This window comes from Cydia strobilella, chromosome 13, assembly GCF_947568885.1.
Source record: "Cydia strobilella chromosome 13, ilCydStro3.1, whole genome shotgun sequence".
Taxonomy (NCBI): domain Eukaryota; kingdom Metazoa; phylum Arthropoda; class Insecta; order Lepidoptera; family Tortricidae; genus Cydia; species Cydia strobilella.
The window spans coordinates 7,037,828-7,065,819 of record NC_086053.1 but is presented as its reverse complement, the minus strand read 5'-3'; the positions used below and the strand labels follow the sequence as shown (position 1 = coordinate 7,065,819).

At 35.6% G+C, this 27,992-nt stretch overlaps 1 protein-coding gene across 2 annotated transcripts in view; it reads right to left on the bottom strand.

Moving 5' to 3' along the window:
• LOC134746581 (transcription factor hamlet-like) overlaps positions 1-27,992 on the bottom strand; it is a 112,709-nt gene that overhangs the window by 54,169 nt on the left and 30,548 nt on the right. For both annotated transcript variants that reach the window (XM_063681001.1, XM_063681000.1), the window contains exon 2: positions 15,442-15,514. The gene's annotated coding sequence lies outside the window, so the exon portion shown is untranslated. The remainder of the gene's footprint in view (positions 1-15,441; positions 15,515-27,992) is intronic.

The window sequence follows — 27,992 nt, the reverse complement described above, 5'->3', positions numbered from 1 at the left end:
CATTTTTGATGTCACTAGATGTAACAACAGGAAACTTTGTTTTTTGTTTTTAATAGCATCTCGATTGTATACCACTAGTCGTAAATAATAAACGATAAAATCGCATCCCCTAGGAAAAGGTGAATGATTTTTCAATAAGGATGGATAGACTAATTTGAACGTGCACTTGAAATCAAACCGACTAGCGACCCGCCCCGGCTTCGCACGAGTTACACAAAACCTTAACAAATTATACACCTAAATCTTCCCCAAGAATCACACTACTGACAGGTGAAAACGGGCATGAAAATTCGTTTAGTAGTTTTTGAGCTTATCGCGAACATACATACATACAGACAGACGCGGCGGGGGACTTTGTTTTATAAGGTGTATTGATATTAAAAAGGAATTATATCAGTTAGCTGTCATTCGTGTGGGCGTCTCGCTCGCACTAATACTTGTGCGGACAAGTCTGAGAGAAATGAACGTGCGAATGACAGCTAACTGATATCATTCCAACATCATTCTAATATAGGTTTTATGTCAGGTGTACGTTCGAATTGGCCTGAAAGTTACTACACTACAATTTTAGCGATTTGATAGCGTTTTTATATTTTAATATACCGACAAAAGCAATTAAGCACACACAGAACCCTTAAATGACAATGCAACATCAATTTTATTAATGTTACCAACTAACAATATAGAGGTATACTTATCTCGAACAAGTTCCTAATGATGCCAACCCTAGATCAAACCCATAATTTGATAAGAAGAATCATCGCTCCGGTTCTCGATTGAAAGCGACAGTTTCCGCCAACTGGACCGGTCGCGAGAGCCGGCGAGAGGAAAACCAACCCCTTTTAGAATAGCCTTCTAATTAGTATTTATATCGACTGGTCGCAATTAAACGCGAATAGATGGAAAGCACATGTAATAGACATTGATCGGTAAGGATGGCTAGCCTGTCTTTAGTGAGTTTTTATATTTGGAGCTGGCAACGCGATGCATGTTGTAAATGGACGGATGATGACTTTGCGTGTAGTTTATGGGCCAGATGTCTAGTACCCTATACACATAATTTCGATACAAATACGAGTATACATATACAATCATTTGCTCGTGTTACAGAGCACACCCGGTGTATCTATACAGTGCGGAGTGGGTGGTTTTTATCTGCTTATGAAAGAAAAACAGTAGGTACTCATTATAAATCTTTTAATACAAACTGAAAAAGGTTTTTACTACTCATATGTTCGGTTGGTTGTAGTTAAAACCGGTTAAATCAGGTTGGTACTTTAAACTACACTCATATTACTATAACCGACATAAAAGTTACAATGATATAAACCATGCTTATATGAATTCACACGGTAAGCGCGCATCTGCCGACACACGGAGATGAGTCACAGCAATAAAACTCTACACTAGACATCAACGCGCCGCCACTTGAACTCCGCGCGCTTCTTAACGGTGTGAAACTATAACATAACGCCGCGGCCGGCCGGATTCCTGTAAACTGCCGCATTAATTAGCCGTATCACGAATTAACGCAGCCGTTCCGCGTGACCAAGTCAAAGGTCTACAAACGAGCTCTCACGTACTCCGAACACTATTTCACACATGTTCTCAACGCACGGAAGCTCTGAAATGCGGATGAAACTAACGGTCTACCAGCGTTTCACATAATAAAAAACTGTGTTTCATACGTGCCTAAATAAACATTCCGTTGTATATAACAGTAAAGAAAATTATAAAATACCGTTCATAAAAGCATCGGAACGATAATCTATTGGGATTGAACGTGAAAAATGTTATCGAAAAAGCGGTAGCGTAATGAAAGCAGTTTTATGCGAAATACGATATACACGTCATCGACCCCATTCGGGCGGGTTCGGGAGCGTTCAGCGGTTCCTTTGTCGGGCAGTTTAATTTCTTAATCCTAATTGAATTTGTTTGTTCCGAAGATAACGTAAGAGCTTGCACTGAACTAATCGACGATGAAGGTTAGATGGATGGTATGGTGATTAGACTCTTTGTGCTATCTAAAGGTGAAGATATAAGACGCACCACTCATCGTCGACATTTTATTATCGATGGCCTAAAACTATATTAAGTGTGGCGGGGTGGCCTAGGGGTTCATGGCGTTAGCCGCGATAGCTAAAGACGCCGGTTCGAATCCGGCCTTCACCACTGGAGGGCTTCGTCACTTTTTCTTTAATATATGACATCTATTACAGTTTTTAATTTATATATAGTAGTGTGACTACTTAAAAAAAAAAAAAAAAAACAAATCAAAATATTTAATAAAATAATTTGATTTGTTCCCAAACTTGTTCTATATTAAGTAATTTACTATAGGTATTATATACATGTTTATTTTTGTACTTCTTTGATATTTTAAAACAGAAATAAAAAATTGTACATGTCACACCACACGACATAAAAATTGGATCAAAAATGTCCACGATGGTAGTTAAAATTTTATTATCTTTAATAAGTCATCATATTTGGTATTTTCAAGTTACTTTACTTAATCAACGTTGAAATAATGAGATGGAAAAAGCCTCATTAGGCTCAATATGGATGCTTCGCGCGTTGGGCTCTTGGGCCTTGAAAACCGTTATTTACGAGTTAACTGACGGTCAAATTAATAATGTTTTAGACGTATTATTGTCTTTAATTCACATCTTCACACTTGTAAGCTCTTTTGAGTGTTCATCAGTTCAAGTGATTTAGTGCCTTGCTACATAATTTAATGATATTTGTAGTATCTATGCAAACATCGTGTTAAGAGTCCCCGGCAAGCTCGGCCGAATTTTACCTTCCCATACAAACGGAGTTTCGGTCTCATATTAAAACTACGTGTTGGATTGTAATGAAACTTTGCACATACAATGACATGAGGTTTATCTAGGTCTGTAATAGTTTTATATAGCTCTAGTATATAAAACAAACGAAATAGAGGAAAAACAAATTTTGTATGGAAAAACTTAAATTCTCTGTTTTTTTTACTATTGTATCTAAAAGCTATATAAACTAATTACAGACCTAGATGTACCTTATCCTATTGTAAGTACGTACAAAGTTTCAGAGCAATCTAGCTAGTCGTTTTAAAATGAGAGCGTAACTACGCTTGTATGGAGAACCGAGCTTGCCGGGGACTTTTAATGACCAGAATGGACGTGGCATTCGAATGCTTTTATATGCAATGTGACAAATTATATCCATTTTACCATACTAAAGTCACCAGTGTAAGTTAAAGAAAATATTATCCATGCAATGATACACTTTAAAAACAATCCCACAATCGTTATCTTGCTTCGTTTCTGTAACAACATGTCAGACATGTCGAGTTGATAACCTTTGATAAGAAAAAGTAAAACAATAATATGAGAGAAAACATAACTGTAATTTGACTGGTAAAATGACATTTCAATTTTGTTTTTTGAAATGCGTCGTTTTATTTTTGAACGTCATAATGTTAATGCCGTTACATGCAGTTCTTCCGGCTGACCAATTTGAAATTGAAAGCCTTGACGGTTTTCTTTTGTTTGTTATTTGATCTGAAACCCTAAAATCAAGTGCTTGCGCAGTGCAACCGGCGACACCGTCAACTACCATGGCTTTCTATTGTTTGCCGTTCCAAAACACAGCACTTTAAGGCTGATTTCACACCGACGGCGACCACAAGGGCCGACGTGTCGTCATCTCGCCATGCTACTGGCTCCGAGGAAGCGAAAGCGAATCAATCGCATCGCTTTATCGACACAGTGCGTGACCGAGGCCATTCTTAGGAAAGCGAAAATAGGACATCGCTGACACGAAAAATTTAAGAATAGGCGCTGCGCTTCATTGAGTTTTTTTGGATGTGGCTGAATGGCCCCGAAAGGAAATCTTGTTGTGCTTGACTGTATGATGATTTGTTCTACCTGTTAGATTTTTAGTTAGTTTCACGTGTTTTCACCTTAAGAGGTATGAATAGCTTTGCGATCCTAATGAAATAATGGTACTTTATCTATGAAATCTCCATTTCGGGAGAAAACGGTTTCCACTTACTAAATCTTAACAAATCACTTTGATTTTGATGTCGATCGCTTCGTAGAAAAAGTTGAAATTTCCATTTCGGGAGAAAACGGTTTCCACTAACTAAATCTTAACAAATCACTTTGATTTTGATGTCGATCGCTTCATAGAAAAAGATGAAATTTCCATTTCGGGAGAAAACGGTTTCCACTAACAAAATCTTAACAAATCACTTTGATTTTGATGTCGATCGCTTCATAGAAAAAGATGAAATTTCTATTTCGGGAGAAAACGGCTTCCACTAACTAAATCTTAACAAATCACTTTGATTTTGATGTCGATCGCTTCATAGAAAAAGATCAAATTTCCATTTCGGGAGAAAACGGCTTCCACTAACTAAATCTTAACAAATCACTTTGATTTTGATGTCGATCGCTTCATAGAAAAAGATCAAATTTCCATTTCGGGAGAAAATGGCTTCCACTAACTCTTAACAAATCACTTTGATTTTGATGTCGATCGCTTCAGCATAATAAATAAATAATAATAATAAATGAATATTTTAGGACATTTATTTTGACATTTAGGACGAAATATCATTTGATATTTACCAGTCGCTTTTCGGTGAAGGAAAACATCGTGAGGAAACCGGACTAATCCTAACAAGGCCTAGTTCCCCCTCTGGAAGGTCAAATGGTAGTCGCTTTCGTAAAAACAAGTACCTACATCAATTCTTAGGATAAGTTGTCAAGCGGACCCCAGCAGACTCCCCTGAGGCGTGGCAAAATGCCCGGAATAACGCGAGGAAGAAGAAGAAATATTTTAGGACATTCTTACACAAATTGACTAAGTCCCACAGTAAGCTCAAGAAGGCTTGTGTTATAGGTACTCAGACAACTGTATAATATACAAATACATATATACATAGAAAACACCCAAGACTCAGGAACAAATGTCTGTGTTCATCACACAAATAAATGCCGTTACCAGGATTCGAACCCAGGACCATCGGCTTCACAGGCAGGGTCACTACCCACTAGACCAGACCGGTCGTTTATATATTCTAGGTTTATCGGTAGGTATCGCTTTAAAAAAATTTTTTTTTTGTTTTGCAAATTTTGAAGAAAGGAAAACCTAGTTTTTCATTGTGTCAATAACATACAAAAAAATCATGGAGAATGGAAAATATTTAGAAGTGGAAAAACATACACTTAATTTGTTATATTGATAATGGACAAGTGAACCCATTTTTTAGACGAAAATTTGATTACCAGTGCTAACATGAAAAAAAAAATCAAGTACTTGTTTATTACCTTATTCATAAATTGTTTCTTATACATATGTATGTTCCAACTTTACCATTGTTTTCAAATTGGTAGTCAAAGTCAGCACACGTCTATTTCACCTATAAGATTTCACCTAGATACAGGCAGTTAAGTTTTTTAAGCCGCAAGCCAGTAGCACGTCATTCAGTCACGACTGCACTACGGTAAACGTGGTCATCGAATTGTATAAATTTATTTAAAAGCATCGGCTAATTTGCTTTTACTGTGTAATTGGCTTACGATGGAGCACGCGACCGTTTGAGCAATCGGTTCGAGAAATAACGAACATTTCTGCCAGCTTTTCTAGACAGGAAAGATTTGGCTGTTACAAATGGGATTTTATAATGCAATGATTTTAAAATACTTAAATATTCGAATATTTTATTATTATTATTTAGTTTGCAGGATTGTCTTTTACTTCAATAGGTATGTATTGCAAGTGATCATTAAATGCAGATAAGCTATAAAGAGAGGACAAACACGCCCTATGAAGGGTCAAAGTAGTAGATTACTTACATAAATTAAATGTTTACTAATTAGCTTTCTAATATATATGTTTTACTTTAATACACCTACCAAATGTTATATATTTTTATTTTGTTATTACAAACACATATTGAACAAGCATTCAGAAAATTTAAAAAAATAACAAGTAATAAATTGCAATACATAGTTATAAGTACCTACTTAAATACTTACGTTATTTATTATGTTTCAATTTTACGTTTGGACTGATGAGAGAACAGAGTTTGAGGAGAGCATGTTTCAGTATTAGTCACTTAAAAGGCGGGATTCCACCAGTGCGGCACTGTGCGGCACAAGGATATTCAGTATTCAGTACAAAAATGCTTGTGGAGTTGTGCCGCACACTGGTGGAATCCCGCCTAATTACTAGCACCATTACAGCGCCGTAGCGCCTGTTTAAACGTTTTGAAAAGTTTGCTTATAAGTTGTAAATACTAGTCACAACATAATAACCACACATACGTAACATCTTAGGCACTTTTTAGGGTTCCGTACCCAAAGGGTAAAAACGGGACCCTATTACTAAGACTCCGCTGTCTGTCTGTCACCAGGCTGTATTTCATGAACCGTGATATCTAGACAGTTGATATGTTCACAGATGATGTATTTCTGTTGCCGCTACAACAACAAATACTAAAAAGTACGGAACCCTCGGTGGGCGAGTCCGACTCGCACTTTTATATTACACAAATATTTTTTTGAGATATTTTTATATGATTATAAAAAAATAAGTTAAACAGCAACATCTCATACTTGTTCTTACTGACATCACATAAAAGTATCCAAGGCTAATTTACTGAAATCTGAAAAATGATCATTATAAAATAGACTGTTACTCCAGTCACACACAGACAGGAACATTTTTAATTTCACAATTTAAGCTTTAAGATTTTATTAGTACAAAAAACCGCAACAACCTGTGCTAGTTTTCACCGACACCTAATTTACGAGTAGCACGTTATACAGTATCAGTCGTCAAAGCTCTAACGGGCTCTCGGCGCCCGCGCCCGCTGCCGCTGCCGCGGCACGCGCGCTCGCGCATCAATTATTGCGTCGTGAGCGCTCCCGCGCTACAGCCAATATAAATAAAACTGCCCAGCACACGCCATTGCGAGATTAAAGGAAAGTAGACGCGATTCCTAATACCAAATGTAATAGAATAAATGGCTTCACGTCAACTGTGCCGTATTGATGAAAAATAGCTATTTAGTACAAAAAACCAAATTATATCCGGAGATGAGTAGAAGAGTCGTTAGAGAAAACCAGCTGACATTAGAGTTGTGACAAAGTCTTTTGCGTTTTTCATAATTAGTTACGACAAAGGTTCTATCCTATGATCAGCATGTGTTTCGGAATCGTAAAGTCTATGCTACCATACTATAACTAATTATATAATGTATTTATTTAGTCAATGACTATAATAAGATTCGATTGTATGGAATAATAAAAATATTTAATTGTAATATTATTGAGCTCCATTTTTCCCGCCTGACACACGCCTGAGACAGAGACAGGCGGGAAAAATGGAGCAAAATGGTAACAGATTGGTATCCAAGAGGTTGTACACGGGGCCAGAGGAGACCCCGAACAAGATGGGAGGATGAACTCAAACTCACAGCGGGCCCGAACTGGAGAAGAGTGGCCCACGACAGACCTCAATGGAAAGAGCTAGAGGAGGCCTTTGCCAAGCGGCACACTGAGCTACGGGACATACTCTAGCTCAGAATAAAAGGGCTAAATAGATAGATAGATAGATAGATTATTGAGCTGTATAAAGGAATGATTTAAGCAAGTAAGTAACTACTCGATGTACCAATTCAGCTATCGTAATAAAACAGTATTGCAATTTTTCTGCCCGTCTATAATATCTTTAATCTGGCCGCCACGGCACAGTGGCGCAATTGTAAAATGCTAGATCGAAAAGGTCTCGAGTTCAGACCCCTTATCTTCGTGTCAGTACTCCACATAGGTAATGTGATGTATACGAGGCATTAGCCGCACGTGCCGTAGAAACGGTGCTGAGCCTCTTGCAGTGTAAATATGATTCATTGTTCAGTAAAATCCTTTAATTTATAGCTTGCGTAACAGAGATTACTCCTGCCCAGTAAATACACTTCCTATATCCATACACTTGAGGCTTAAACTCACAAAAGTGCCATCCTACGAAAGAGATTATTTTACCAGTTTCTCAGAACTGCATAAACAGTTTTATCAAATGTTTTCTACAAGTAAACAGACTGTAGACATAATGATCAATTACGTCCAATAGAGAAACATAAAAATATAAAGCTTTTTACATCTTGCCTTTTTAGTATTTAAATTGACGAAAGTGAGCGCGTATTCGGGAGCGACCAATCATGTTAAAAGCGTCGTGTAAAGTAGCATATCAAAGGAATCAATCGGCTACGTTTATTTCAGCTTTCGCGCAAATGGAGGTAAAAGTCTTACGCGATTTCGGTAAATTGTATTAAAACAAATCGATAAAAACGAAAATTGATAAAGTTTTTTTTTTCAATCACTTTACGCGTGAGTGGTTCGTGATTTAAGGCATCTCGATAGCGTTTCGCCACGTCGTGAGTCTTCTGCTGCGCCCACGTTCACGAAATGATCATTTTCGATTGTTTGTTTTACGTGATTCACTAGACAATTTTATGTAGAATTCTGTGATACTTTTCCAATAGGGATGATGAGACATGTTGAATTTCATAACAAAATCTAGTAACATAGATAGCAAAAAAATTTGCAATTTATCACAATAATGTAGATATTAAAATAATATACCTATGGAAATAATACAGAACTCCAAAGTTTCAAAATTCAAGTTAATTTTTAACTTCCAAAAAGGAAAAAAGTAAGCGTAGTACCCTAAGGAATCGAATGGTACCCTTACTTTTTATCTAAAAAAAGATTATACGCCAATTATATACATAAAAGCAGTATTTCACCGACAAAATCGCAATTTTCTTGTTTTTTCTATACTACATTCAAGATGGGCTCTCAGTGACCTTGACGTCACATTCACTCATCGTTTTGTTAGGAGCGTTTCGCGATTGAAGTACGACTGACTTTGGGTATCATTTTTGACTTTTGTAGGTATTGCTTTAATGCAATGGGTCCTATATAGGCATTGGATCCTAAAAATAAACTTGATCGATTGATACCATTAATAAAAATTTGTCATCTAGCCTATTAAAATGCTAAATGGACTCATGTCATGAGAATGCCTCTGTTTATTAAAGGAACCGTAACTAATAAGTACACCGCTTGTTTATAACATAGATTCAGCGAACATACAACTTTAAATGTGTAATTATGTTCTGTAATATATTTCTTGCTATTTTAGTACGTAGTATTATAGTAGTACTCGTACCTAATACAGGAAAACTACAGGAAAATTATTTCCAGATAATAATTGGATTATAAAACTATTTAAATCGTTGAAGTTTTCCCTGATATACTTCCGGCCTGTAATTGAAAACGCATCCGTTCAGCGCATTTTCTCTAAGTTAAGTGCTCAACCACTTTATGTCGATATAATGTTATGGATATAGATGTTTTTAGAAATGTAACATACTTATTGGTAAAAGCGAAAGATGGTTGGATCTAGTTTAAGCTTAGTTTATGTGAACATCTAACGGCTTGTTTTTGCATACATGTTTGCGATCCGCGGTAAAGCTGCACTTATTATTTATTTGATTCTGAAAATATGAACTTGTTTTAACATCCTTTAAGCGCATTACTTAAGGCCGTTCCATCGGTTTGCCGCTGTCTCTGTCACATTTCGCAAGAAAGAACGGGAAAGATCATGCGCGCCAAGTGTCAATTTTGATCGAATTTTGTCGATTTTTATTTATTTTAAAAGAGCTACATATATTTTTTCCACGTCTACAAATATCAACACCTCTTAGAAAAACAGGATCATATAAGGAGATTTTTCGCCTTCTGGCTCAGGGAACCGCCTTAAAGTCAATCTATACGTGCGCCATACAAAGTCATAGTCATAACTATAGTGTTATTCACCTGATTTCTGTCATAATCCTCATTTATGTGAGGTACATACCTAATTCGGATCAGCGTAAGTGTGCCCGTTGCTTTCGATATCTCTGTCAGTTTGCGTCGAGGAATAACAAACGCTATGCATGCAGATACGCTTGTTGTTTGCCACGTACAGACTCCAAATGGTAGTTAGATAACTAACATATCTTCGTGTTGTTTATTATACGAGTACCGCGTGGACACATTTAAACGGAACGAAATAAGTACATAATGAATGGTTTTATTGTTAGGTTAACAGTCGCATTTGACGTTTATTAATGCAATAAGGATGCTTTGTAGGTAAGTAATATATTTCTACCTGAATTACACATTTCTTCTTAAATCAGAAAATATTATTTTTCTCATAAATGGACGGCAAATTCGACGTTGCCGGTAAAAAAGTAGGTCACGAAGTGCGTTGTTTATGGTCAGTCAAAAAATTAAAAAGTTAAAAACATTGTAGTCTCGATTTCGGGACTGCAATGTTGCATACAAATTCCATTATTTGTCAAGTTCCAAACTTTTTAAAAGTTGAAGTGGCCCTAAGTGGCCATATCAAATGCAGGCATAGGTCCATTAAACAGCCAAACAGATGATCAGTACTTATTATTATAATGTTGGTACCGCGACTATCTCAAATAGGTTGGCGTATTTTCAGCAGAAAAATACACTTCTATTTTTAATTAAAAAAATAAAACGGCGGCAAAGCAAATCTTATTACTTTTTTCTGTGAAAATATATACCTAAGAACGTTGCTTCTGTAAAATATTTCTATTATATTTGTATTTATTGCGCCATTTTTGAGAAAAGCACTATATATGACTCGGCTGGAAGGCTACTTGCTGGCTTCGGATTCAATTAAACGGACTCCCAAGGTCGTCCGTTTAAAACGAATCCTCAGCCAGCAAGTAGCTACTTCCGAGCCTCGACAATAATGTATTATTACTAACTGGTCTGGTAAGACATAATAAATATGCAAATAAACCTTTTAAGATATCCCAGCGATATTAAACACGAGCAAAATAGTAGATAGGAGTAGGTCCATAAAATAGAAAACAAGATCATAGTGCCAGGTTCGTATCGCTACATATAGTGTCATCATCAAGCTGTATCAGCTGAGCTAATCTGTAACGGGCCAGTTATTGGCAGTGAGACGGAAAAGCGTGGCTACTGCATTAACAAACGAGTTTATGAGACGACAGCGGCGCGCGCGCCGTCCCGAGTCGTTATGTACCCATGTTATAACCCCGCTTTATCTAACGAATTTGCATATCAACATATTTTATTGAAACGGCCAGATCTTTGACACACCAAATGGCTTTATAAAGAATCTAAAATATGCAGATTCGATATTAATTTGTGAAAATTCGTACCTCCATTACTTAATTGATTTTTATATTCTTTGTGGTGATTTTATTGATTGCGCGTTGTGTGTCAAATAATTCAATCGTCCCCAACGTGTGCAAATGCTATTAAAATACTTGTACTTAGGTATATGTTAACCTGAACCTTTAAGCGTACAAAGTTTTACCAAAACTCGTCGTTTTAAAAGTAGTGAATTTATTGTTCAATTTTCACTTCTATATTCCTGCGTCCTATTACTGCTATCTCCATTACATCAAATGCTACTGATCCTTAGCCTAGTGTGGTAACCGCATAATATTCAATTGTAGGAAACCGCAAATACCTTGGATCCGTTGCTTTCGCGATGTATCGCTAGCTGAAGAAAGTGGGCTAGTGATTCACAATGCTGTTTGATAAGCTCTAGTCGCGTCTCCATCTTTAGTTATCGCTTCATATGTAGTGTTAGCGTGGAAATTGATATTCCGTGATATTATTCATTTATTCCTACAAAAGAGGATCACAAAGCAACATATAAAGAAGCTTTTTTAGAAACGTAGTTTTTATTATAATCTGTTACCACAGATTAAAATAAAAGATATGTTTATCTATATCTAGTCCGTAAATTTTTTGTCAGAAAAGGGTTCAATGTCGTCAATTTTTTCATTTATTGAAGTCATGCGTTCATTCCTCTTTAGATACTGTAGTCGGGAAGTTATAATTTTGTACCTGTGTAAAATTTCTAACACGCCATTTTTTACTTTGCATAACAATTATTCTATGAATAAATGAATGAATGAAATGTCAATGTCTCGCGTTAAAATGTATAATGGATTAATTTGTAAGGTATTCTTGTATTACCTGCCTAAGTACTAAACATTCAATTGCTGAGATAAACTAAGATAATATGCTATCGTTTGCATTCAAAGCTTAACAGTGAAACTCGGTGATTTCACTTAGCGTCCGTAATAAAATTCCAGCCTGTAGAGTCTATAATTTATGCTTTCTGGCACGCCTGAAACTGTCCTGTTTCTTTTGAACAGGACTGGCGGTTAGTAAAATAATTAACTTAATTCAGGTTAGACTATGCAAGTAGTCGATTATTGCGGTTAAATGAAAACCTAATATGGCGTCACCGCTGAACGCCTCCACTTGAGACTGTACAGCACCGATTCATGTACGGACAATCGAGTCTGCTCGAGATCATTTTCAGGATACTTTTGGTGCTGGTTCTCACTCTGCGCACCAGGGAGGGAGGCACATCTTTTTCGCATTGTTGCGTAAAAACAATCTACGTGTGCTTCTGCCAACCTCCCTGATGCACTACAGTATCGAGGCAGCCCCAACAGTACCCTACTGAATGCGTTGTTGTATTGGACTCGGAGGGCACTGTAACCAGTCCTCGTGAATGTGAAGGTGAAGAAACTTGTGCAGTAGGCTCTAAAAAGTGTAAGTTTTACGTCACGTTAACATCGTGCAAACCTGCGGGCAATCATATTTGCTCTTCGTGACAATGCGCTCTTATTGTAACTTGTGTATAAGGTATATGATATCATGAAATATACTTCCGTCATCGTTTCCTATATGTGACTTGATAATTGCCAAATAACAAATTTCTATAATTCACCGGTAGAATACTAACCGATTTCTGTTTATATTAGGATAGTATTCAATTTATTCCCTTTACGTGCTGGTTGGTTAGTAACCTGTACATATCTTGGATAAAGACTTGTTATTAATATAATTTCAAATTGATCACAGGAAATTGCATAAAAAACCACCTATTTCCTGTGTTCGTTAATCAGTAATTTTTAAATAATCGAACTGATTTAATAACATCTACTGATCCATTTTAATATGTTGGGTGTTTCTGTGTATATTTGTACAAGTGATAACACGGTTCACAAAATGTCGTTCAAATTAAACAGGTGATTAGTTTGCACTTTGTTGTAATACTTGCTATACAATACAAATTGATTAATTTGTTTAAAATAAATTTGTTTGTTCGCATTTATTACCTACTTAATCCATATATTTATTATGGTCGGCGATCGCGTGACTCGCCATCATTATGGCACCACCGTCAAGAATTAACCGACCCCACATCGACCGAAAATAAATTAAAATAGATTACAATCATAACAATGGCCTTAAAAAATTCTGACGAAATAATTAAAATCTTCATGAGTTGCAAATTAGTTTCAAGAACCCATGTACCCTCAGTGTACTCAATGACTTATACAAAAATGTAATAATGAAAAATCATCTGATTCTGCAAATATCTGGAGGTTCCCAAATACATTTTATTTAATTGAAATATCTTGTTTACGAATATGTTTATTGTTATTGTTTATGTTCAAGAATTTAAATTGACGTCGTTATAGTATATTTAAACTTGTATAATATATTTATCTCTTTATTTATCTTTCATCTTAGACTAGGTTTTTATAATATGGATATAAAAGTAAAATAATACAAAAACACTTACAAAACATTACAAAAAATATATAAACACATTATAAAAAACCTAACCTAGGGTACCGCCGGCAGCGGGGCAGGGCCCAAGCTGCCGGTGGTCAGGGCCGCAGAGAGAGGAACCGGCGGACTATCCGCGCCGTGTCCAAGATCACCGCCTTCTGCATCTGACCCTTGATCCAGCCACCTAGCGAGAGTCTCTCAAGGTGTTGGTCGAGACTCTTCTAAAATATATTTTTATTATGCAGCCCTGATTTCAGCATTCAATATTTCAGTAAAAATTGGGAAAACTGTATCTAATACAGTTTATTATATCTAATATTTATTAATTAAGTTCAATATAAAACGCGTTAATTATATTATAGTATGGCCAGAAAATCATGTCTATCCCCAAAAGGCAGTAAATAAAAAAAATAGATGGGAGGTAGCAACGTCACTCTAGATTGTTCTTAAAATTGCATATCTAGATTATAAGATATTCTTACAGTGCCTTGGTAAAATATATGATACCTAACGTAAACGGCTATTCCTATGGTGAATTTCTGCACACTGCCATTTACGATACGGGGCATGTAATGCGTGTCCAGTTCCATGTAGCCGCGGTATATGGTGTCGCGTTACGTGCAGACTGGATGGGACATGCTAATAAGTAGAGGCGGCATTTCTTGTATCAAAGACCTTACTTAACAAAATAGTAAGAAGGCACGTGTATGCTTATATATGGAAAATTAGTAACAAATTAGGATTACATTGGCTTCTTCGTACAAAGGTCGGTTCGGTTGGTCGTATTTATAAATGTTGCCAGCGAGATGCTTTGCCTGTAATAACATATGAGTAATAAATCAATAAACAAATTTACTATGTATTAACATGATTTTATCACCCAAAACTGCTAGATTAAAGTTGAATAGCCATAGAAGAATGTCATATCAGTTATTTGTAACATGGTGGGTTGTATAGGATATTATCAAAATATAAAGACGCTTCCTTACTTTCTAAACTGTAAGATCAACATGACCGAGTCACATCCAGCGCTCCAATCTGGTAGCAGAGCATGTTACTCCTACTAGGTATTACAAGTCTTGCCCCGCTAGTAGCCAACTAATCGGCGCTCCGGGGTCAAACCGTGTAGAAGCCTCTCGGTCCACCACGTTTATTATAATAAGTAAGCCCTAGTACCCATTACAAGCGGTATAAACCCAGCTTTAAGTCCTTTTAGACTTACAAGTTCACCCTTTACGTTGCTTCATGTTACCGTATTATAATGGAATTATTTTCACATTAATTTTCTGTTACATTATGGCACTAAAACGTGATTTACTTAATTCACCGGAGAAAGGCGATAGTTACGGTTTACTGATGGGTAATACTTACTAGGTAATGAATCGGGGCTCGTAACTTTTCTGTTAATAGAACGCTAAGAGTATAAAATGTAACTAATTTTCATTAATTAGTGACTATTAATTCAATTCACCTAATCACAAAAATATTTCTTTATAGTAAGTACCAGATCAAAAATTACACATTATTTATTACGTCGTGAGTCCCTTTTATTCTTTTAAGAAATACGATTTGAATAGACTACCAATAAAATGAAAATAATAATCAGCAACATCAGTGTAATTGAAGCCGTTCACACAAAAGATTTTCAAGAATCTAACTAAATATATAATAATTTTTATATATTAACAAATACCTACAATGCGTGTGAGTAAGCGGTTTCAGATTATCTTACCTATTAGCGCATCCACGTGGTAAATGGCTTTAATCTCATTTGCGGTAGACAGCTTGGCGGCGGGGTTTCAAAACTGAAACAATATAACACACGGTATATAAAATAAATGCACACACAATTAAGCTTTACAATTAGGTATGTAGTCTGTGTGGAAAGAGAAGAGTCGTTGACCCATACATTCTACGACTCTTCTCTTTCCGCACAGACTATAATTATTAAAATCCCTTGCCTCCCTCCCTTTATCTAACTTTATTTGCGTAATAATAACAAAAGCGGGAAAATGTATTTCCTATTTTGTTACCAATGTTACCAAGACATTGTAATATTACAAGAAAAAAATAAACTATATCAAAATAAAAGATAGTAGACGCTCGTTGCAGAACTTTGGCAAATGCACATCATCAGGAAAGAACGTAAATAGAAGCTTGTTTAGATACACATATAATGACACTGCTCAAGGGAAGCCGTAATAACAGTCGTTAAGAAATAATAAGCTAATATTGCAAGACGTTAATTTCATCGCCAACCAATTCTATTGCGTAACTGTTGCTCCGGAGTCCCCAAATATTTTCTCCGTGGTTTCTATGGCAATTTTCATTATGAAATTACCAGAGAAATAGTTGCATCGTGCTGTAGTGATTGCCATCTGGGCATTGGTCATTGGAAATTAATTGCTTGATCTTTGAACTGTTGCCTAATATCTATAGTTTAGCATTTATTTCATGGATGTCCCTGGTAAAATGGTTTATTCCGTACCTAGCGAGAAAATGTGCTATACCTAGTACCTACTGGAGAAAACCCTTCTAAAAGTATAATATCCAAAATACTTTTGCGTGAAAGAAATTTATTTAAATATACATAATTTGTAAATAAAGCTCTGTATTACAATGTACATCCTCGACACTTCATACTCGTAATATACGACGAAAACAAGTGCTACGAGCTACGAGTATAACTTAAGTTAACGATTCTCACTTTGTTGTGGTTTTGTCAGTATTAGACTATTTTTGTAAATCATAATAGACGCATCTGTTTTTAAATATGTATATTGCAATAGTAATATCTTATTAACTTCGTTTGTAACAATTTAACTGCAAGAAATAAATATAAGTACTAAATATAAGTGAAATATAAGTGTATGAACCTATAATATAGCCAGAGATACATAAGTGCATGAATAATTGAATGAATAATATTATTTATAACTATACACATTACATATTTTTGCATGTTAAAAGATTAGTTAGTAAATACTTAAAAAATCTAATAATTCCAATTAAATTAAAATCATGAAACTTATAATTTTTTTTTATATAAGTAACAATAAGTTTTCAGTGTCGTATAGGTACTTAGTAGCCCTTAATATATATTGGACATTTTCAAATAGATTAATATCGACAATATATGTATCTTGATAAATTAGAATTTCTTCCCCTTATTTAATAAATGAAATTAATTTAAGAATTCCTCATTTGAACACACGACATCACAAACTCTTTCACATCCCCTTTACGCGAAAAAAATATAAAGCGAACTGCTTCATTGATAAACCGTGCAACTCGTGCAAGTGTAATAATAATAAGTTCTCACACATTGATATGTTTAACATCTTCTTAGTTAAGTTTAACTTTGAGGTTCTTAGTGCTTTGAATAATGTTTAGAATATTTTTCTTAGCTCTTTTTTTCTTCCATTATTCTCTTTTATTTTTAAATTTATTTATAATGCCGACAAATGTTTGTTCTGTAGATATAGTTGTTATTCCGTTCTGTTTTTATTGTATATGCGTTAGTAGTTAGTGGCAACTTCATTGGTTCATGTATTAATTAATATTACTAATACCTGTAATAATTTTATTGTACCGTTTGTGCCCAAATAAACATTAAACAGAACCACAACAAATAAAAAACAGTCCCAAAAATGTTCTAAACATCACGCTAACCACTAAATCAGTGAAATATTTCTAAAACCGATTATATTGTACACCTGCGCAAACCGAAACAGTAATTTGTTTCATCTGCAATCTTGCGTACGTACCTACTTCGAATGGCTATTTCATAACAAATGATGATACGATCTTGCCTAACAAGATAGATTCTCGTATCGTAGCATGTGTATGAATGAATTTGCCGAAACAAAGGGTACAAACAATTTGCGGGCGCCATTTGAGGTTAGCTTGAACTGGAACACGCGCGATTGGTCGCGATACACACGGATACGTTGATTGATTTAACTTTGTTCAGTTCAATGTTAAAATGGTATTTTTAAATGCTACCGATATCGATATGCTATGCAGTGCTTGATATTAGAATATCCACTTAAAATAGTATATTTAGCATCTTATTTTCATGACACCACTGTTACCTACATCTGTGTTCCATGCAGGTATTAACTGAATTAGAGTTAATTTAATTAATCTAAGTGCATCATTTTTAACGGATTTATAGCGAATTGATTTTGTTTACCTTTATTTTCGACTTTTCGACGTAGGTTACACTGGTCTCGTTCGCTTATAACTGATGCTCCAGCAAAATGTCATAAACAGAGATTTGTTTAACTACCCGACGAAAAGTGTATCAATAAATTGGGGGTAGTCATCACAAATTCAGACCACTCATCACACGATGTTTATTATTGAAATAAGGAAACGCCCCGGACATTTTTTAATACAGAAAATAGTTTTAATTTAACATATCGCTAAAGTGATCCAGAAGTTAATGCCAAGGGATCTGTTTATGGATGTGAGCGCCGATGTCGTGAGTTTTTTGTGTCGGACTATTTTTTTTTTTCAATTTATTTATTATTAAAAAAAGAGGTATTGTTGCTACTTATCTGCCAAACTGCATAGCAGTTTGTTGGCAGAAAACTTATTCTACCCTTCACCACTGTAAATTAAGTTATTTTGGCGTTATATTAGTTATACTATTGACAATATTTAATACACACTGAATCATTAAAACAAATAAATTTACATATCAATTCAAAGTGAATATATTTCCGATTGATCAAACTAGCAGAACCGTGTGTCTCACAATTTTTACATATCATGTACAATAGACGATGATTCCGATGTACAAAGCGATGGGAGCCTATTATTAATCGTCACCGAAGATTAATGCGACACTGCAACATACCGCCGTTCTGATCTAGGTTAAGGCTATGAAGCAAGCTATGGCTTCAATCTGCTCTTAATACAATGGGTTAACTAATAGAGGTGCTAATTAAGAATTTTACCGCGACTGCACATACGCGTCCATTGTGTTATGACGTCTTTTGAAACTCGGGACGTAATAAACATCATGTTATAATATAACCTCAGAAGCTCGAGCATAACATGATTCGTATTATAACGCTCATTGTTAATTCAGTTATTACAATTCAGGTTCAGTTGGAATTTAAATCAGATTTCCTTTTTTATATTTAAATCGACTTTATTTGTATTTAAATTTACAATAAAACTTAATCTTTGCTTGTTGAAGTTAAGTACCTATAACACTGCGCAACTTCGATCCAAAAATCCAAGTAGCTCATTTTAAACACAATGATGACTCCTACTCTTATTATAGATGACACAAGCCGCAATTACGTGGCTAAGGCCGTGGAAATAACAATAATTAAGTCATCGAGTCAGCTGGAACAATTCCGATGAGTTTTATTTTGCTCACGATTGCTCTCATACGAATTTAATGGCATAGCTGTGACGACAGCCATCGTTACATTCAATTACGCAGTTTTGACAACTATATGTGAATTAATTCGTTTCTTAAAGCAACTAGCGTAAGGGTTATATTCATTTCAATCTAAAATTTCGAATCTCGAGGTCGAAGGATGCGTTACATAAGGTAAGCTAAGGTCACGAATTTACGACTCGATTTACAATTAAATTTCGAAGAATTATATATCTTGGAGTTATTACAGAAAACCGTTCGCATTTTAATAGTTCATGTCCTTTTCGGATGACGATTTCGAAAGTGATTTTACATTTAGTGATTACCTATACTGCCCGAGTATGAAGTTTATGAAGATGTTTTAATGACCGAACTGGAATCATAAAATGATCAGTTTTATGATTGCGTAATCTCAAAATTATTTCAGAAGGTAGCATATAAGTGGTAAAAAAACTTGTATGTACTTAATTTAATATAAATATCTACTTATGTACAATAATTGCAACAATAAATTTTACAATATACAATGATCTTAAGGTGAGGAAGGGTAGCTTGATTTAATGTAAAGATTTAAAATAAGCGGCACGAGTCATCGTTTCAAGGAAAAAAGAAAAAAAATTAGCACATTTTCCGCGAATGTGATAAGGAAGTTGAATAAAGTAAACACGGCTATTTTGATTGTCGTGTCGTTAGGTGTCTAGCTCACTAGCTCTGAAACATAATAGCCATTGTAAATTAAATAAACACCTTAAAGACATTAACATAACAGTTATGATATCCGAAACTAGTTTGAGCGAATAAACGAGATGTTGTGGCTACCGAGTGTGATACATACATTTTTCATAGTTTTTACTCGGCACTTTAAAGTTTGTATAAAGTTTGTAGGATAAAGAAGTTTAAGTGGATAGTAATAAGGTTTAAGGATGGATGGCTTGTATTTCTTGTTTGTAACTATAGATTAACAAATTCATATTTCATAACGATGGCGGGACGCTGTCACAAATAGGAACTGTTGAAGAAATGCAAGGGTTCTGCTCACGATCTTTCTTTATTATGCGCATGTATAATCTGCTCCATTACTGATTTATATATGATAAAGCCATGTGGCACGAAATCATAAATATGAACGTATCTAGTAGTAATAGGTAGTAGTAATGTATGCTGATAAACAAGTCGTGCAAGGTAAAAATAAATTGAATATATACGAACTTGTTGTTTTCAAAGAAATATTATAAGAACACACACATGATACGCGCCAAAAATCTTAGCAGTTAACCAAGTTTGCGATTTTATATATGTACTTAAAGTAAAAAAATTAACAATGATAACAAAAATAAATAACTTCTACTTTATTAATATACGAGTACGAGTACTTTACAAGTATCTTTAAAACAGATTTTAAATTCAAAATAAAGGTATGTTAACCTTTAACTTAAGAGCCTATATACTAAAACAATCTTAAAATACTCTTTTTAAAACACTTTCTATCTGAAGATCTACTACACATATAATTACAAGTGAAAATTATAAGAATTACCATTGGATTGGGGTCGACCTTAACTTTGTTGTCGAACACAGAGTAAATAAGAACAGAAGGTGCGTTTCAAGCTTTTCGTTTTAATAAAAACAAGCTCAGATTTAAAGTTAAGATTTTAACTATAGTATTTTGTCTGCATCCGCCTTATCGCTCTTGTTTTATTAATTTTATGACAATTTCAGTTTCGGATACTTTCTTGTCATAAAAACACATCTCAAAAGAAAACTGACCGGCTGAACATGGATCATGAATTGTTAAAAATGTTATAGGTCCATTTGACATACAGGGTGACCCTAGCCATTGGGCAAACCCTGAAATCCCACGTAGGGTTACTTCTCAGGAATACTTACTTACTTCTAACGTTAATATTTTTTTATTAGAACAAAAGATAAAAAAATAAATTTTCAAACGAAAAATAATTCCAATGATCGACAACAAAAAGAAATATACTGTATTAATCATTGGCAGTATTTTTGACATCTTGTTCGAAAATATCCGGCAATGATGACATTAGTCAAAAGTCAGAATCTTATAAAAATGGTAATCAATAAGGTCGAAGAAGGTTTCATACTATTTATTACCTCAGGAGCTATTAACACATACAAGGTGCTCCAAAGTAAAAAATCATAATTTGTTAATTTCTTCGTAACCGCTACACCGGTTGTTATACATATATACTTGGTATACTAATTCTAAATAGCCTAATGCATATGTACATTTCGGCTTTCTCCAATGGCTAAGGACACCCTGTATAAACTCTTTCCAGTCTATCATAACTTATAAAAAAATGTTACATGACAATACCGCGCCGCATAGCATGGTTTGGCGCATGGCTGCCGCGATTCTGCAGCGCGTCGGGTTTTATACAATTTTGATGACAATGTGTCGATAAAATATCGATTAATATGTCGACAGAGCGTTATGTGCCTAATATGTAGTTAGTATGAAGTGGAGTATCTTCAGTATAATGAAGCTGTAACCGGCGCGGACGCATTATCATTGTCCTTGCACTTTACGGCGAACCATCATTTCGTACGCTTTACCGCGCCCGCCGCGCCGCGTATCGACTCATCTCCGCCATTAGTCAGACTGGTCCGGCTTCCTACGGCCCAGTGCAGGATATTGCCCCACATTCGCCATTCATTGCCTTAATGGCTTTAGGCTGACGATTATTATTGCAAAATATCGGTCTCAATAAAAAACCGATGCTCGCGGATGATTTCGTTGACCAAACGATTCTAGTCCCAATTCCTGGTTCTTATAGTTGATGATATTTTTCTGCAAATCGCATATTTTATTAATATTAAAATTACTGCCGGTCTTGCTTAAACCTACCATCCGGTTGAAATTAGTAGGTACAGGTAATGTATGTATGTTTCTTGACTCGAACGGCAATTTTATATAAATTGTGTACACTGGTTGAAATTTTATTTGGAATACATTTTGAATACCTAATTTATATTTCGTGAAACATTTGCTAATTATCAAAATAATATTCCTATCAAATGAACGCAGGTATTTAACATGCTAATCTCTGATTGTTAACATGAGATGATTCAAACGTTCCGCCGCCGACTGTTGTTTATTCAAAATTAAACTTTAATGATTCGCCGTGTAAGGTTAATTTGACTTGTTTGCTTTGAGATAAGATCGTGCTCACGGTAGCCCGAAATCTAGGGTCAGAGAGATCAAACGTGATCGAAAACTGATATTTAAGATTATGTAACGAGAGTGACGCATGCGTGAATGAGATATTAATGCTGCCGACTACTACAGTGATGAACGACATTAATAAATTGGTCAGTGTCATTTGTAAGACAAAATATTGAAATAAAGGAATGAAAATATATTACGTACGTCTATGCCCATGCCCTGGTGGTAAGTGTAGGTAACAAGGATATATTTATTTTTGGTTAAGTCTTGACCAAACCTAACGTTTTAACACTTCGGTACTTTTCGTGATATAATTTGTAACTATAATCAATTACTTATTGTACTTGTAGAAAATACAGCATTAGAATTCTTCTGAGATCTTTATAAACGAGTAAAAGTTTATGAAGTTCTAAAAAAAATAATATCTTTATAAAGTTTAGAAATTGGAAAACAGCTTTTAAAAATATCGATAAGTATCCTTGCTTGTATACGTAATAAAGCTCAAAAATTATGGAGCACCTAAAAGCTGACGAAAAATGTCAGCATTCTTTATTTTCGTTTCAAAAACAATAACAATACTATCGTATATATACACCGTTTGTTTACAAAGTTGGTTACGGTTACACAGTCAGAATTTAGGTCAAGTTGAGTCGAAACTTGATACCAATTAAAAGATTTACGTGTTTTTTTGGGTTCCGTACCCAAAGGGTAAAAACGGGACCCTATTACTAAGACTCCGCTGTCCGTCTGTCCGTCCGTCTGTCCGTCTGTCTGTCACCAGGCTGTATCTCATGAACTGTGATAGCTAGACAGTTGAAATTTTCACAGATGATATATTTCTGTTGCCGCTATAACAACAAATACTAAAAACAGAATAATATAAATATTTAAATGGGGCTCCCATACAACAAACGCGATTTTTTTGCTGTTTTTTTCCGAAATGGTACGGAACCCTTCATGCACGAGTCCGACTCGCACTTGGTCGGTTTTTTTTATAATGACGAACGTTGTGCGTTATACAAAATGAAACGAGGACTAATTTAATACCATTGTTTAAGCTCTTCGTAACGTGTTGCCAAGTCTCGTGAATAATATTTAAAACTAACGTGTTCTCTCAGACCTTGCCCACGTACCATAACCCTGCACACTGTTAACTCACTCCACACCTTATTACAAAAGGCATAAGGTCCACCGATGGAGAGTTAAGAGTGTTGCTGTTTGTACTTCGGCCAGTAGGAAGAAGAGCGTAATTGACATGAAGTTGAAAGTGTTGAAACTCCACTTTTGCTGGAACTGTAATGAAATGACTTAAAAAAATCTGTAAAAAGTGTTAGAAAGACATTTACTTTACAGATGATAAAGCATACAAAAAAAACATAATTCAAGATGAATTGAAGATAATTATAACGACAGATGCCTCTATCAAAGTATTTCAACTCGTTGCTGCGTAGTCACGGACCAAGGTTTACCCTTCGGGTACGGAACCCTATTACTAAGACTCCGCTGTCCGTCCGTCTGTCTGTCTGTCCGTCTGTCACCAGGCTGTATCCCATGAACATAGTTAGACAGTTGAAATTTTCACAGATGATCTATTTCTGTTGCCGCTATAACAACAAATACTAAAGACAGAATAAAAAAAATGGTTGTTAAATATTGTTTTTTTTTTCATTTAATTTTTGCACATTTAAGTGCTTTTTCCTTATGGTAACTTGTTTGTTATAATAATACATCAAATAAAATACTAGTATAGGTAAATAGATGTGCATTTTTTTGCTGATCACTGCAATAAAATCAACTACATTTTTAATAAAATTTTAGTTGCGCCCTTCTTTCTACTGACGGCGGGGTAGCTTAAGTGAAAATATTTTGCGTGCATTAAAATCACTGAATCATTGATTAAATGTTGAGCCTTAGAAATATAGAATGGGAGCCTAGGGTCTGCTTGGCAACTAATCCCAAGAATTGGCGTAGGTACTAGTTTTTACGAAAGCGGCTGCCATCTGACCTTCCAACCCAGAGGTAAACTAGGCCTTATCGGGATTAGTCCGGTTTCCTCACGATGTTTTCCTACACCGAAAAGCGACTGGTAAATATTAAATGATATTTCGTACATAAGTTCCGAAACCCCGGCTCGTACTTATTGGTACGAGCCGGGATTTGAACCCGCCACCTCCGGATTGAAAGTCGCCCGCCCTTACCGCCAGGCCCCCAGCGTTCTTTACACTGGACGGTTTTGATTGATTCAGTTGCAATATTTTCACTACATTAAACTCTCAACAAAGCGAAAGTTCATAAATCTTTTCAGCAAATCTCTTACGCACGTCCATTATAATAATGTCAGTAAGAGGCCATTGCTAATCTGTTTTAAAGTTTAAAATATCCACGCACGCTTTGAAGTTACCGCACTGAATAAAGGACAAACTCGTTATACCAACCAATTAAGAGCGTAAAATATCGCGCTCTCCAAAAAGCAATGTTAGTTAAGGTTCATCAAAATTGTTCACTTTCAATGAGAGCCTTTTTTGTGCCAATGATACGGCGGTTATTACCTTATTAGTGGCTGAATCGTGCGTGGGTCACAGACACATGACGGTTTTATACATGAGGAAGTAAATGAACTGCGCCCACCTCGTGTGCGATGGCGACATATTAATGTAATTGGTTCATCTTTGTTTGCACCAGGCAATGTTTTTCTTTGCCGATTTTATGGCCAGTACAATTTTTATAAGGTGCCTACACAAAAGTATTAATTGCGAGATTTGCGACACGCAAAATTTAAGATATAGGTAAATGAACCTTTAGAGGATATTAATATGTACCTAATGTGATACTATCTACAAGTAAATTGCACATGCATCATGTTGTTCATTTAATCTGTATTGATCATCAACATTTAATTTGTATAAAAGTTTCGTAATTAGTCAATAAGTACCTACCTAATTGTTGTTACCTACTCACTTATGTCCTGTCTTTGTTTGTAACATGTTTTTTTTTTTTTTTTTTTTATGAAATAGGAGGCAAACGAGCAGACGGATCACCTGATGGAAAGCGATTACCGCCGCCCATGGACACCAGAGGGGTTGTAAGTGCGTTGCCGGCCTTTAAGATGTATTTTTCTTTGTAGTGCACAATAAAGTATTTTATTATTATTATGTGTACCTCAGTTTTAAAACTCTCGGGTCTTTCGAGCCCGGTCATTTATAAGGCGTGCGTGGGGATGTAGATCCAACACGTAGAGGCCGTTTGGAGAAATTTGATGTCATGTAGAACTCCTGCTGGAACCCATTCATGGGTACATCAATAGATACCCGTGAACCGGTTTGAGCAGGCATTGGAAGCTATTGTAGAGAATATGGACAAAGTACTGGTCTATGGTTTAAGTTTGGGTGGAAAAAAGACTGGGCTATTGCAAAGAAGTCCGGACACCTACCATAACATTGCTTGCACAAGTTATCGAGGCAGGCGGTGACTCGCCACTCGTTAGATGGGCACCTGATGCGCCATCGTAAAGACGGCCTGGCGCAACACCGACGTGAGCGGCTCAGGGGTGTCGAGACGAGTGCTGCGCTTTCTCCGAAGTTACTCGCGGCGTTATGCCCTTTAACACTTTCACCCCTGGAGCATATAGCTCTTACGACTCCCCTCTGGACGGCCAATGAAGACAAGCCAGAGCTGAGAGTCCTGCGGGTCCACTCCGACCGACGAAGACACGCCGGAGACGGAGACCTTGACCGACTCTCTGGAGCACTCGGGTGCGTGGGGTCGTCACTCCTCAACAGCTCGCCACAAGCTGCCCTGTGGGCTTATTATTATTATTATTTGTATGTCTTTTCCATATCACGGGACCATGGGGTCCCGGACCTTTGGGAGGTATCTTTGTGCTTATTCGTGATTCGTGATCAGTGTAGGTAACAACTGTCAACTGTCAAACATTTTATATAGTAGATAGGTCCTTCATGTGTGTCGTGATAATAAATTTAGTAGTTAAATATAAACAACATACCTATACCAAAACTATCGTCAAGACCCTAAAAGCCGATTGATATGAGTATTCTCTTCAAATGTTACACAGTAACTGTCGTATTTGTGTTATTATTATTTATCGGAAGAATTAATCTGCGTTTACCGGTGTTATCTCAACATTGTTCCATGTTATTAGCCTTGACTTGATTATAATATTATGCATTCAATGCTCAATGCACATGCCATAAAACCCACGCAGGTTCATCAACAAATCGAGAACCTATAACTGACCCGAAGAGCGGAGCTACTTTGAAACATAAACACTGCGGGGGCTACATTAAATAAGGTGGAAAAGTTTACAACTATAAATGTACCATGTAATCGAAAGTTATTGTTACAATTATTTGCTGCCTTCAAGGTTCCGGTGAAGTCGTTTTATTTTTATTTGACTTTTATTGTTCGAATAAATTTGTTCTTAAAGTATTTATAGGTACTTTAAATTATTTTAAGAAATAAAAGGGTTTACAGAGGTACATCTCTTCCATTGTTTAAAAACCACGAAGTTTAACAGCGGCATCAAAAAACAGGATAATAATATACAAGTGAATGCCAATGTAATTAAGGTTAGTATTATTTATTTTTAGATATAGCTTTTAAGTTTTATGTAATGTAATATACTTTATTTAACAGGTGTTTGACAAGTCTTTAGGATTATATGTTTAATAAATACATGTATAACACATAAAAATAATATATTTGTCAGCGCAATAAATTATAGATGAACTGACAATACATTGCAAGTAGTACTACTTTCAGAACAAGAATCGTTAAGAGCGGAAAACATCACTCTTGTTTGCGAATTCTTGTATAGAAACTAATGTCCCGTGCTTATTTGATATTGAATTTGCATATTTTATATTTAGCAAGCCTACTTGTGTAATAAATAGTACCTACAATGATTGATCATGTAATTATGTACAACGCCATTACAACTTTTTATGGATCGGTCATTTACATGTAATGATTAAAAATAAATTTTTTAGCCCGCGAAGTTCCCGTCAGAGCCTCCCGACAGCAGGGAGAGCAAAATGAATTGAAAGGTCTATCAATTTTATAGAAACAGCGGCGTTTTAAAGGCCTGCTAATAAAGAAATCGGAGTTTTTTTTTATTATATATTAATTTGTACCCGTAGGCGAGGGTAGCAGTTGTACCAAACAATACCTGCTAGAAGATACTTTGCCATTATCTTCTTTGAATTAATCAGTGACAGACGACATTGATTTGCGGAGGAGCGGACGAGCAAAGCTCCGTGTGAAGTGACAGCTGATTCGTCGCGTCCGAAATACATTACAGTAAAACCGAGCTACACTTACTCTTTAATAACAATCTTTCATCCAAATCGAAACCTTACCCTTGTAAAAATAAGATTGAAGACATTCATGTCGGAGGCGATGATTAACTTTGTCGTATAACACGTCTTATTCCGGACGGATTAGAGCATCTTAAATTCGTGATCCGTGAGAATTAATTTTAAAATGTTATAGATGACCTTGATGTTGGTAAACCTAATTGGTGACATCGCTGTGGGAAAAATAATAATTTAGTAGCTACAGACACTTGTCTTACTGTTTTACATTAGCTGCTGTGTCTCGTTGTTGAAAGAATTTTCCGATTACCGATTTATTATGTGGACCAAAATAGTACCTACTATATTGTTAAATCGGTATTTAA